Source organism: Mycteria americana, chromosome 1, assembly GCF_035582795.1.
Source record: "Mycteria americana isolate JAX WOST 10 ecotype Jacksonville Zoo and Gardens chromosome 1, USCA_MyAme_1.0, whole genome shotgun sequence".
Classification (NCBI taxonomy): Eukaryota; Metazoa; Chordata; class Aves; order Ciconiiformes; family Ciconiidae; genus Mycteria; species Mycteria americana.
In genome coordinates this window covers 102,686,894-102,700,403 of record NC_134365.1, presented here as the reverse complement: position 1 = coordinate 102,700,403, position 13,510 = coordinate 102,686,894, and positions in this window count along the sequence as shown.

The window sequence follows — 13,510 nt, the reverse complement described above, 5'->3', positions numbered from 1 at the left end:
CAACCAAGATCATCAAGACTCTACATATCATGGAAGTAATAATACTGCTCATCAGCCTGCTGCTGTATTATTACTCCATAATCACTTTTAGACTGCCCGAGATGTGATCTCAAACAAAATGTAGACCATTCTCTGCGGTAAACAAAGATCACTAAATACTCAGTAGCACTACACATTACGAAAATGCATTTCTACAAGCTAAATTACAGGAAGTTAATAACTTCACAAGGGGATCATGGCTTCTTTTTTGCTAGGGCCAGTTTATTTTGCTTCCTAACAAACTTTATTTTCAAACATTTTTTTTAGTGTTAGAAAATAACCTTAGTAAGCATAATATACTACAAGCAATTCTGCCTATATAAATTGTAGTCTCTTTAAATTGTAGCCCAGGCATGAGTAAATAAAAATCCCTCAAAAATTCTGTCTGCAATTAGGCAAAACTGTAAATGAGCTGCAAAACTGAGAACTAATTTGTCACATTTAGTCACAGCCTTGACAAGAGGCGTAAAGAAGAATCTTCCCTGAAGGACCCAAAATTCCCCTCTACATTGCTCTGTAGTTGTACTCAAGAGGTGATCAATTAGCTAAAGCTCATTAAAATATTCACCACACTCTTTCTACGCCAGCGTCAGACCAGCTATTGCAATTCAGAGGAGATCAGTAGCCATGTAGTGCTCTTCCATATTTCCTTCCAATGAGTCAGGGACTGATGTTGCAAGATGTTAAGCAAACCTCTTAAGAATATGGGTAAAGTCTGACTTCTTGAAAAATATAGGCAACTTAGAATGAAACAGACATGAAAAATAGTGAGTGGCAACAAATCTCCACATTTCTTTCTGCTTTTATTCAGGATGGGTCCTCTCTCTGACTGGCACTCATGCAATCCAATCCCCCTTGCTTCCTCAGTAAATAGGAAGCAAAATGAAGATGACATGTATATACACCTGCAGAAAACCCATGGAGTAAGAAGTTATTTGCTGTTTGGGAATTTGAAGGTTTTGCTGATTATGCAGGGCTAGATCTCTAAACATGCTTCTTTTTAACTTTTGTGTTAACTTTTGTGTTTAACTAACCCCTAACAGGTCTTGGGGTTAAAAATCTGTGCTTGGCTGAATAGAACATATTGGGCCCTCAATAAACTCACAACGAAAATACCAAATTGGCTTTAAAAAAAAAAAGAGAGGAGGATCCAGCAGAGATACCAGACGTGTAAATGAAGCTTGTTTAAATGTAAAAAACTAGCCATGAATCATGTTTATCTTAAACCCTGGCAGCTCTGTCATGAGCTTTGTAGCAGAGTAGCATGGATCTTCATTGTTCAAGGCTGGGAGCACCAGTAGCTGCCACCTCCTCCTGCTGCCGAGGGAAACATGAAGCAAGAACAGGACAGGTGGATTTTGCAGGTGCTGCCTCAGCAGCAGGGGGGTGAGGGAAGGGGAACAAATTCAAATGATTAATAAGTCCAAGGTTGCTCTAAGACTGTAGTCCAGCTCTGAAAATCTTGTTTCCTTGCGTCTGCAAATGGAGTGCACAGAACATGCATTACGCTGCAACCCGTGTGCTGGTGATGCCTAAAGATTGCTAACTAACTGACATTGCTGGGACCAGCAGGCTTCTTGAGCAGAGAAGCAGATAGAGAGGAAGTAATCTTGGTTATTCTCACCATTTGTTATTATGTACCAAGGGATTTTTCTGCCACTGATTTCTGGTTATACTCATATTAGATATCTTCAGCTGCTTGTAACTACTTTTGTAAGCCAAAATATCAGTATGTGAGCATTCACGCAGATGAAAAAAATTTCCCTAATTGAAAACCTGACTTGATTTACTTGAACAGTTAAAGTTGAGTAGCACTTACTCAGACGTAGCCACAGTAAATTCAGGGGAGTGCAATTTACTTCTGTTTTATTCCAGATATGGCAACTCTGTCATATATAATTAATCTCCTTCACATCTACCTACTCTGATGGACTTGACTCTCTGAGCTCCTTTGTCATCGGTACATTGATGTCAGGGAGCCACTTTCTGCTGACAGCGACAAAGTTGTAAATCTGAAGTAAGTCTGTTCATCAGAGATGAGTTCAAAGGCATGTAGGATTTGTCCCAGTCAATCTGCTTCAAGCCCCTCACATATGGGAGGCTGTAGATTCTCCGCAGAGAGTTTGGATCAGGCTCCATGTGAGTGACTGCTCTCAGAAGCAGTAATGCAAGGACCAAAAAACAGTTGGATTACCATTTGCATCACGTACCTAGAAAACTAAGTTAGTGGAACTGCAGTTGCTTTCCCTAGGCTCGCTTCACAAGCAGAGTGCCTAACTTAGGTGGTCTCATTCTCTGGATATGTCTCTTTCCATCCGTGAAACAGGGAACCTCGGGAGATGTGTTAAACTACCCACCTTATTTAGGTCCTTCAACTTGCATGGTGTAAATAGCCTGTCCACTTATCCCTACAGATTTATGGCCTCCATATGCAATGCACCTCTTGATAGCAATGTGTAGTCTCCACTGATGTTTCAAGTGGGACCATTCACTTGAAGTGAGGAAAGTTCTCTTGTATCTGACTGTACGTAAGCCTTTATGACCCCAAATCTCATGCCTCCCTTACATAAGATGAATTTGTCTTGGCAGGTGCTTGATTGAAACTCCTGTTAGATGAAAGGGTGACCTATAATTATGAAGGAGTCCTCCTAAGAACTGGGATAGATCACTTCTTCCCTTAACACAGGCATCATTGCAATCAGCAGGAATTACAGTGAAGAACAAGAGCCAGGCAGAAAAGCATAAACAGATTAAAAGCAGAAGTGATTATTTTAGTAATTAAACATTTCTTAACTGAAATTACATGAAATGCAAAAGCAGCGTGAAAGGTCAGCAGAGATTTTTGAAAGAGTGCTCCAGAGGAAGGGAAGGGGGGGGAAAAAGCAATTAAACACAAAGATAGAAGGTTATGATGCATAGAAGATTATTCCAAACAAGTGGCTGCCAGCAACAAACTGCATTGTTTTGAATGTTTAATTAATAAAATAATCTTTTTCATTAACCGTTGCCACTGGGGAAGATGGATTGGAAAAACACATGCAGAAAACAAACCAGACACATTTCTTGCTTGCTTGTATTTACATAAATGTAGAAATCTGAAAAGCAAAACTGATTGTTTATCTCCAGTATTAAGGGATCAGAATGAATATGCGTGTATTACTAATGCTGCGTGTGCAGGTCAAGTTTCCTTAATAACACCAGAATATGGGAGTGGAGGTACCTTCTGACACAGGCCAGGAGGCTGCCTGATTGAATCTCTGCTTGAACTTTGAGAGCACACTACCTCAGGGCAGCCAGGAGCTTTGACTCAGCTACTTTGATTGCAAAGCCACTCCTGAATGTTACTTGTTTCTTGTTTCAGAGTGTGACCTTCAGCCATTTTGGAGGCTTTCAAGAGACCTGAGTTCTTTAGCTCAAATTTTAAAGCTCACCTACATGACACCACAACTAAACAAGACATATGCACTAATTGCCTGCTGAGCAAAGTCTGTAAGATGTACTGATTATCTGGTATGATTCCCATTTTTTTTCTCTCCTCAAAATTGCCAGTTCACCTTGACACAGGCACTATGTCTTTGCCTGCCCTTCTCATCCCTCAAAATGACTTAACACATATCCAGCTCTAGCAGTAAAGTCTTGACCCTTGCAATCAAATCAACTACCTCCCTGGCATTGCCTAAGTCAAAGCATGGAAAGGAAGAACAAGGGTAGCAATAGGAAAGCACTGTCCATCTTCAGTCAAGTGCTAGCAGGTAGACCTGATATGACCAGCAGCAGCCTCCATCAGCAGTTAAAATCCTGTATTTTCCCAGTAGCTTGATCTCAAATGTGGACAGGCCATTTTCAGTGAAGATACAACTCACTAAGAATCAGCCATTATGTACAAAAGGCTCTCCTAGTTACATGCAAGCAGTAGTTTTTCCAAAACTTATGCAACTTATCCATAGTCAGTCAGACTTTTACAGGGATGTACCTGATCCAAAGACATCTTTATTCTGAAATCTCATGTCCCCTTCTGCAAATCACAAATACACAGAACTTTAAAAAAGCCAGCAAAATTTGCCAACAGAATTGTTTGGATGGGCTACAGGATGCACTTTTTCTTTACTTTGTTGTGAGTAATACTCAAAGGTAGAAGAGATACCTGAGGCAAATAGCACCCTTAAAAGGAAAAAAAAACAGGAAAAAAAAAATTACCCCAGCACTTAAAACTGCCAAAAGTCCTAAGCAACCACAAACAGGCCATAATGACCTCATGTGAACAATACCCTTTTTTGTACATATCTCTAACAGATTGAGATAGTTACCTCCCATGAATCAGAAAGGATAAACAAACCCTTGACAAGAGTAGAGACTGAAGGCGTTCGTTATTCTCTTTTAAGAGGAAAAAGGCGAGCAGGCGGCCTCTGAAGGAAAAAGGAATGGAATAAAGGGCCAGCGCGTAGACGTTCAACCTCTTTCTTTGTGTTCTCTGCTTAGTGTGTGTTTTGCTATGCCAACGCTCTCCCCTTCTGCCTTCAGCATTAGTCCACAAGGAAAGCTGAGCTGTTGCTCAGAACTCTGACACGATCCGTGATTAAAGCAAGGCCTTGATCAAATGCAGTTTTTAGACTCTCAGCTTGCTGTTCTATGCAAGAGAGTGACTTTGTCACGCCACATGAATCAAAAGCCCAATTGGATGCTGTTGTAAATAAAAACACTTTAAACAACAACAACAACAATAAGGAAGAATGAAACTTTGATCAAGCTACAGTTAATTGATTAAAATGTCCATTTCGTTGTCCTTTCATGTCTAAGCTTCAGTAAACAACATGACAGAGCAGAACCCAGCATGCAGTAGTAGGAAGGAGGCCACAAAGGAAAGCCTGGCAAGTAAACAAAGATTAAAAAGAGAGGAAAAAAATAGATTATACAGAATAAATACAGAAACCTACTGTGCTCATGCCCAGAAGCTTAACCCAATTCTCCAGCTATACCGCTAAAAGGCAGAGGAATTCATAACCATCAGCAAAACACAGACTCTTATTTGCATTTATTTTTCTCACAGTAACTATATGAATTCTTTCCTACCAAAACCACAATGTGATTTCTGCAAAATGAACCTAGTATAATGCTTCCAATATGAATTAGATTAAGCACGGGTAAAGGATATTGACTTTCATTCTTATGAAATCTGAAACACAACGTTGTCTTTGGTTAACAAATAAACCAGGTTTTCCACTCTGTTAAAAGCGGAATTGTTATAGTTGCTATTTCTCTCTCATCTGAGAGGTATCAGGATGGTCCACAAGATTCAATCATTCTCAAAGACATTCAGGCGTATGAACAGCAGCGAGGGCCGCTGAAATACTTCGGGATGCTTACAAGTAGTCAGAAAGCTTATAGGCTCCCTTTCTTATGCAGTCCAAAGAGACCCCAATCCCCCCTCCTCCCCTCAGGCAATTCAGCACCCTGATACTTCAAGTTCTGCTCCGAATCTTCTCTCAAGAGAGTCAAGGCTCCCTCCACGGTTCAAATAAAAAGTCTAGGGACACCTGCCTCACTTACCAAAGTCCATCCTTTCTAATTATCCCTCTCAGCCTTGAAAGTCTCCTTGGTACTAAATCCACTCATGCTTTGGCTTAATTTAATAATCTGAGAAGCAAGAGTAATCTGAGACTGAGAGCTGCTCTTGGAGAAATTCCAGGTCATGTACAGAATAGTGTTCTTATTTGATTTTTTGTTGTTAATAAAATGTCCTGCTTGGTCACGCCTCAGTGTCATTTGAGCTCTGCAACACATTCAATATGTGAGTACAGGAAGGAGAGAGAAATCCAGGTGTAACCCACTCAGTTTCAAAGGCTCTCTGAGAGGCTCTGAGAGTGCAGTGGTCTGAAGTAAATCAGCAACAGCCAAAGATAAAATGGCTTACTCTTCCATGGACTAAAGGTACTGAAATGATCATGATAGATAACAGATAGGTAATAGAGCTGACATGATTTGAGGACACTAGCTACTACAGAGCAACAAAATCACATAATTCAGACATGTAAATTATAGTGATAGGTGTATAGCCAAAAAAGGCATTTATAAAACCTCACCTATCATCCTGAGAAGGCCTGGCACTCAGCTCTCCCTTCTCATGGTAAATCATTGCACTCACTTATTTACTAAATGTATTTGTTATTAAAACTTAACTAATTTATTTCCATACCTAGTTTTTGTTAGACTATCTTTTCCACCTGCATAAAGTAAAAAGTTTTTTCCAGCCATGAATCACTAGCATCCTTGTAGTGGAATATGACTAACATTTCATTTCCACTAAACTAATGTAGTGGAAGAACCAACAACTTGAATTATTTCTTTAGAAAATTGGCCTAGGATTAAGTTTTATTAATGTACTACTTTCCTTTCTAACTATTCTGTGGACAGTTGGTGAAATCCTGCATGTGCGATTCAGTACTGCCTCTTAAAGAAAAAAGAGCGTCGAAGAGAGGAATGCAAACAATTATACCTACATGCAGTGCAACATTCTTAAGTGATACTTGCTTCTCACCTCCAGTCAATTACTCTATATTCAGTCAAGAAAAAAATTTGATCTAAACAGAGACTGCATCAGTATAATTCTGGTCCCTCAATTTAAACTGTACTGTGAGCCAGAGTGGAAACGGGGATATGATATACCAGACTGTTCTTCAAATTGGACATTTAGACTCACGAGCTTCAAAATTTTAACACTTCCATTGCAAAGTGTGGCTTTACTTTATACCACCTGGCTACCCCCAGCCGAGATTTTTGTCCGCCTTAAGAAACACCATTTTCCTCTGCTGTAGGATAAATACCTTGTTGTTCCTTCCTCCAGCAGCTGTAAATGTAACCCTTTTTTCCCTACTCCTGCTCCCACTCCCCCTTCTCTTTCCTTTCTCTATTATCTCTTCTACACCTCCTATTCACCCGTCTGCAATTTGCAGCTCAGCAGCCAGGTGAGTGGGAGTGGAGCTGCCCTTCGTATCTCCGCTCCCTTTGGAGAGTTCTGCTGGGCCCCACGAAAGTGCGAAACTGATTTTCGGAGCCGAGGTGGAGTCTGTGCCTTCCTGCAGCATAAATTTGACTTGTCTGATTTCCCAGCACCTTCTTTACTAGGATTTCTTCTTGGCTCAGCCTTCTGGTTTTGCCTGCAGTATAACTCACACATCTGTACCACTTTATGGCCCAAACCCTCTGCCTATTTGATTCTTCCTTTTTGACACACATTCTCATCACACACTGGGCTTCTAAATTGATCAAATTTAAGCCTACTCTGAGAGGAAACAAAAAAGGTATATTTTAAACTTCTTGTTGCTGCGTCAATACATATGGAATAAGAAAGGTCTAGTTGTCACAGCAGCTGACACATTTGCAAGCCACAGTGATTGCTGTCATCTCTAGACCTCCCCCACTCCCCAAAATGGAGAAAATCTGCAAAAAGTATGAATGACAGACAAAGAGTTACAGTCATTAAGAGATAAATGGTTTTGTGGGTCACAGCATCAGCAAGGCTTTGCATTGTCACAAGCGGGTGGCTCTCTGCGTCCTCAGTCCTCACTTGCACGAGAAGGCAGCAGAGGCAAACATTTGAGAAATTGTCAGGGCGTGTAATTAGCAGTGCGATTTATGTGCTGGTTAATTTTTGCCCAGGTCAATATTTGGGTCATAACTTACATCACAAGTAGAAATGTACAGGGGTAACAGCCAACTGACCTGCATTAGAAAGTGTTTAAGTATTTTCCAAAACCAAGCGTCACTACTTCTACTAAAGCCCACTGAAATCCCTCTCCCTAGGGATGTTGTTCAAATCAATGCTTCCCTTAGCCAAACCAGCACCAGTCCTCACTAGGACTCCACTGAAGCGCACTACTTTATGGCCACCAACCACGTGGAAAAGGAGGGGATGCAGATGCCTTAGGAATAGCATACGGGGGAAGAAACAAGATACTTCTGTCTTTCTCAGCCTCCAACAATCCACAGTTCAGAAATTCCTAAAGCCTGTAGAGGTAAGGCTGTTTAATTGCCCTCATAACTCCCTTTCTCTTCTGTGAAGGTGTCTTATCATTTGAGCCTGTGTACACTTTGGGCCTCGACACCCTGGGACAAACAGGTTCTGCTGCAGTATCACACACTGTGTGCTTTGAGCCTTTCAGCTGACTGATTTATGGGATGTCTCTACTCCTGGCACTATGAGAAACAATGAATAATTATTTCTTATTCCAGTTTTTGGTTCTTATCATGATTTGATATGCCTCTATCATAGCTGCAGACACCACTGTCTCTTCTCCAGGTCGAAAAATCCTCCCTAGTCTGCTTAACCTCTACCCACGTGGAAGTCATTTCACACTTTTTAGCTATCCTGCCACTCTCCTCTGTACATCACATAGTCCTGCTACACCTTGTCTGAGGCAAGGAATACACCCTGCACGCAGCTCTTCCAGAATTATTTTTCAGCAACCGTTGAATTTTAGCTTTTCAAGTTTAAGCTAAAATTTTCAGAAATCTATCCACTATAACACTACAATCCCTTTCCCAAGCTAGCAAGAGTTAGTTCAGAGCACAGTGCATAATTGCCTTCTGTAGCGGAGCACTTCTTAGAAAAAACGCATGCTCCTTAGAGGTGAACAGTGTGCCCCAATGATAGAACAAAAATAGGAATTACCAAGCAGGCCCCAAACCAGGGACAACCCACCAAAGTTTATTCTTTGAGCTTCTTCATTCCTTTTAATTATTCTCTTACTGTCTTCCTAAGCGTGCCTGGTTCCAGCTGGGAACAGAAGTGGATATCCAAAACACTGCTGGGCATAACTGGTGCAACTTCTTTGTTTCAGAACCAATTTCTACTGGCAGAACTTAAGTGTTTATCTGGTATTTACTTTTTCTTGAAGGCACACATTAGCTTACCTCATTTGGGGTTTCCAACACCCCTCTGACTCTTTGACTGCTTATGTTACAGATATTGCTTAAATGTTCTACATTTCCAGTTATCTGATAAAAATATACTACTGAAAACCAAAAAGTGAAGACAATTTTCTGTTAAAACCCAAGTAACACTATGTAGAAAGGGAGGAATGACCTAGATATCTAAGCACTAAAACAAAAATAAAAATTAATCAAAGACAGTAGGGCATATCATATCAGATGATGAAGGCAAAAAGATAAAGAAAGAACCAAATTTTGAAGTCACAGTGGTTAGCATCTGAAATCACATTGCATTTTGTTCAACTTATGCTTAAATCCTGGATCATGTAGCAACACTGCAAGGCAGTTAATATTGCAACAGTGAGAGGTCATTAAAAAGAGTTCACAATTCCATTAAAGAAGTATCTCCAATGCTGGACATCACATTTTTAGATAGGTAATATAAAATAAAGTTAAACAATATCTTGACTTCTAAAATACTATTATTATTCCTATTTCCATTTTTACTTTTGCTTAAAGAACATCAGTGAGATACCTTAAAAGCATAAGATACACAAACAAAATGTTTTAAAACTTAAATTTTGTAAATCTCAAGGCATCCAGATCAATACACACTGAAGGACAATGCAGTTGGGTGTGGGGGAAGTGGATTATGCCTATCATGTAAAACCTTGGTTGAGTTTTATTAAAGAGGAGAAAAAAATACTCCAAAGCTCCTAGCTATTTTATCTTGCTGAGTTAAAAACTTATGAATATAGTGGTTTTAAATGGTAGTAGTGACACTTTTTACTAAAGCAGCACAAATGTCACAGCTGTAATAATAGCCCACTTGTGTCATTGTCCAGGCTTAAGCATATATGCACACATGGAGAGACAGAGAACTGCTGTCAGTTTTATCTTTATTACTTCTACAGTGACTGATGCTTTGCAGCCCAAACATACACCCCCAGCGCCAAGCTTGATGTTTTCTTTTTCTCATTTAACAGCCCCAACGTACATCCCTAGCCACTAGTTGGATTTTCTGTTATTGCCTCATGCTTGCAGTGCTTGATATATGAGCTCTAGGCAACTGAGCTCTCCTCTCCGAGAAACATCAAATGAACAGCACTCTGGAAACACCAAGAGTTGCCCAGTATCCCATCCGACTCCGATTAAGCTTAAAATATAAAGAGCTAATCTTGCCAGTACTTATTGCTGTGTGTGTAAGTACTGACTACCATGAATAATAGTCCCACAGAAATCTACCCAGAGTAGACCTACTGCCATCACTTGCAGCACTAAATCACTAAATTATTAAGTAGTATTGGGGTAAAGATTACACAAGCAGATATTTAATAGGTACAGTATCTAGGAATATTAGCTTCAGACATAACAAGACAATTTGCCTGCAAGTACCGTGTGAGCAATTTTATTTTCTTCTTTGCAACAGTATAAACAACTTCTACACCTTGGAAAGGCAAACAAACAGCTGTGTACAATATATTTAATAATAGACCACTGAAAATATTTCTGCTCAAATAGTCAGAATTGCAGCAGCAAGCCTCAAGTTAATAGCTCTTATGGATCCATTAGCTTGAGTAGGTGCTGAATTTTTGAACTGGTATAACAGATTTGCATATACTGCCTCAAATTTGTACCTTGCAGGGTGTGTTTGCTAATTTTGAAAGATGAAGCTAGTAATGTAATATCCGAGCGTGCCTGAACAATGCGTTATATGAACTGCAATGCTTTTTAATCTCTCCTCTAATTTATTGATGTGCCATATTTCAAAAAGCAGGGGCTTCTTCAGTCATCTCATTTAAGTTTCAAAGAAGCTTCGTACAAACATTTCTAAGATATTAATTATTAAACTATTGATGCATTTGTATTTTGGCAAGTAATCAAATCATGCATTTTGATTTAATTTTAAACTTAATGTCCAATTCATGTAAAATGTTTTCACGTGGTTTTCAAAGCTACTAATATTAGTCAGTCATAGTCTTCTGGTTCGTAATAACAAGTTTTACAAAACTACATTTCCACAAGTAATGAAAGTAATTTCACCTAACTGAACTCACCACTGTAGCTTTTTTTTTTTTAAATGAAAAAAATGGACAGTGCCTCCCATTACTGAGTTTACCTCTAAAAAAGGACAGCTTGCTGCTGGGGATTTCTTGCAAATCAAATGTATTTTAGCCCATGTCCAATGCTGCGGAAATCTATGGATCCAATCTTAGTGTAGATGGCTTCTCCCTAGGAATGAAGGTGTAAGATGCAAAGGGAGATAGTCACACCACCAACTATAACATGTAAATAGAATGGCAGACTAGCCTATAGCCCCTCCAGGTGGAAAAGCAATGCTTTTCTGGAGGGCAGTTCAGGTCACCAAATGAGGCTCTACATCCGAACTACCCCCTAAAGGAGCTAATATATCTCCACTGATTAAAGGGAAAAATCTGTGAACACTAGCCAGACCAAGTGTTTGTGTTGGATGTTTAAGGTAGTACGCAGTTAAAATTCACCCAACAGAAATATATGTGTATATATATATATATAATTTTTTTTTTTAAACAAATCAAAGAGCAGTTGTTCTGGAGCCCATCAGAGCTAAGCCATGTACAAAGGGTTGCATTGCCTGTCATATTCCAGCTTGGTGCCTTTCCTTGCTACATGGCGGGTGCAGGCCCCAAATAGTCCATCAACACCACTTTCTTCCATACTTGTTAACAATAGCAGCAGCATAATCACTTGTTGGTCTGAAACCTCTCCTCTTACAGAAAAAAGGTGTAAATGAGGGTAGGATCTCACCTAAGTACAGTCCAGCTCTGACAAGAATTCTGGTTTTTTGGATGAAAGGGAAGTCAAACAAGGAAGTTTTTCAGGGATGTTGAATAGGTCTTCCTCTTAACTATTTGCTTGGGGGAGGGCTTTCTTGAATGCAAACAATCTAACAGAGCTTTATCAATACAAAGGGATATTTCCTCTGCTACAGAAGAGAAGATTTTTAAACTACTGAGCTATGTGTATAAATAACTAGGGAGAAAAACAAGAGAAAAAATCTGAGATAAACACAAGTAAATTGCTAGATAATCTTTCCTGTAGATTGCACTTTAGCTAAATTACCTGTACTGATCTTAATTATCCAAATGGCTCCATTAAACAAATGAGATGTCTGAGAACCACACAGGAATATGCATTCTGATTTTGCTCCCCAACCTGTTTGATTAATATGCTACAAAGCTAATTAATCTTAAGGGGAAACATAAGAGTTGTGCTTCATATTGCGCAGGTTACCAGTTGTTAACTAGTAATACACCCAAAAGAACTTTTAATCTAAAGGATGCATTCACTATTCATGTTCTCTATTTAATATTACATTTTAGAACTGCTTAATTATTGCTGACCTTCCCCTTAAAACCAACTATTTATAGCATAAATTTGAACATTCAAAAAATATGCCAGAGAAGTTCTGTAGACAGACTTGCAAAGTTCTACTTATAGGAAAACTTTTAATGTTGTCGTTAAGTACTGAACTGCAAACTACAGTAGTCAGGTTGTGGGACTGGAATTTTCCAAACAGCAAAATTTCACCATGATTTTTTTAACGCCTAAAGCAAAGACATGCCTAACTTTGGACATGACACAAACCCTGAAGATGACACTTAGTATTTGTTTGCAAGCCTGTCTGCCATACAGAACGCTACTGAATCCTATGATGTTATACAAATAGGTGATAATATAAGCTCCATAAAACACGAAAATATTTTCCTCATTCTTCTGCATGTAAATTGAGCAGACAGCCTGCACATGAAACAATAGGAAACAGTACAATTGAAAAAACTTTAGAAAAGAGTAGAAAATCACTTAATAAGGGTTAAGAAGGAGTATCTCGGATATGTCTGCAAAGCCCTGCCTTGCATTTACTTACAGTTTCATAGAAAGAAGTTCAAGAAGCAAAATGCACTTTATCAAAGTAAAGGTTAATGTGCAACGTCATCACAAACCATGAGTACCTAAACATTGCAGAGGTTTTTAACAGGAAAGCAGCTCTTTAGGTGAACTAAAAGGCAGATGAGATCCGATAGCTGGAAATTGGATGTGCTAGGTCACAAAAATCTTTACATCAAGATTTTCTAAGATGATGTAGTTGAAAAATATGCAGCCTGTGATATACTGTTAGAATAAGTAGTACAAGTTGGCTGTATTATTCTCTACTAAAATGAAAATTTCACTTTGTGAGATTGACAGAAAAACCACCTTTTAAATTGCATATGAGGAGTAAAAAATAAGTACACACAAATAGCCTAATAACTGCTGTCTGCTAAAATAAACAAGGATGTATATGAAGGAAAGTGTATATTTTCCTTATACACTTTAACATAAGAAAGATGCTCTGATAGAAACTTTGTGTTTGTGGTCTAAGAGCATTTTTCTTCTTTGGCCAAAAGACAACTGACACTACAGACACAATGCAAAAAAACACTGAAGCAAAAGTTTTGTGGGTCAAGTTCTAGAAGAGATGAGAATAAAGTAGCTGAACGGTTATGTCACTGGAGAATCTGGG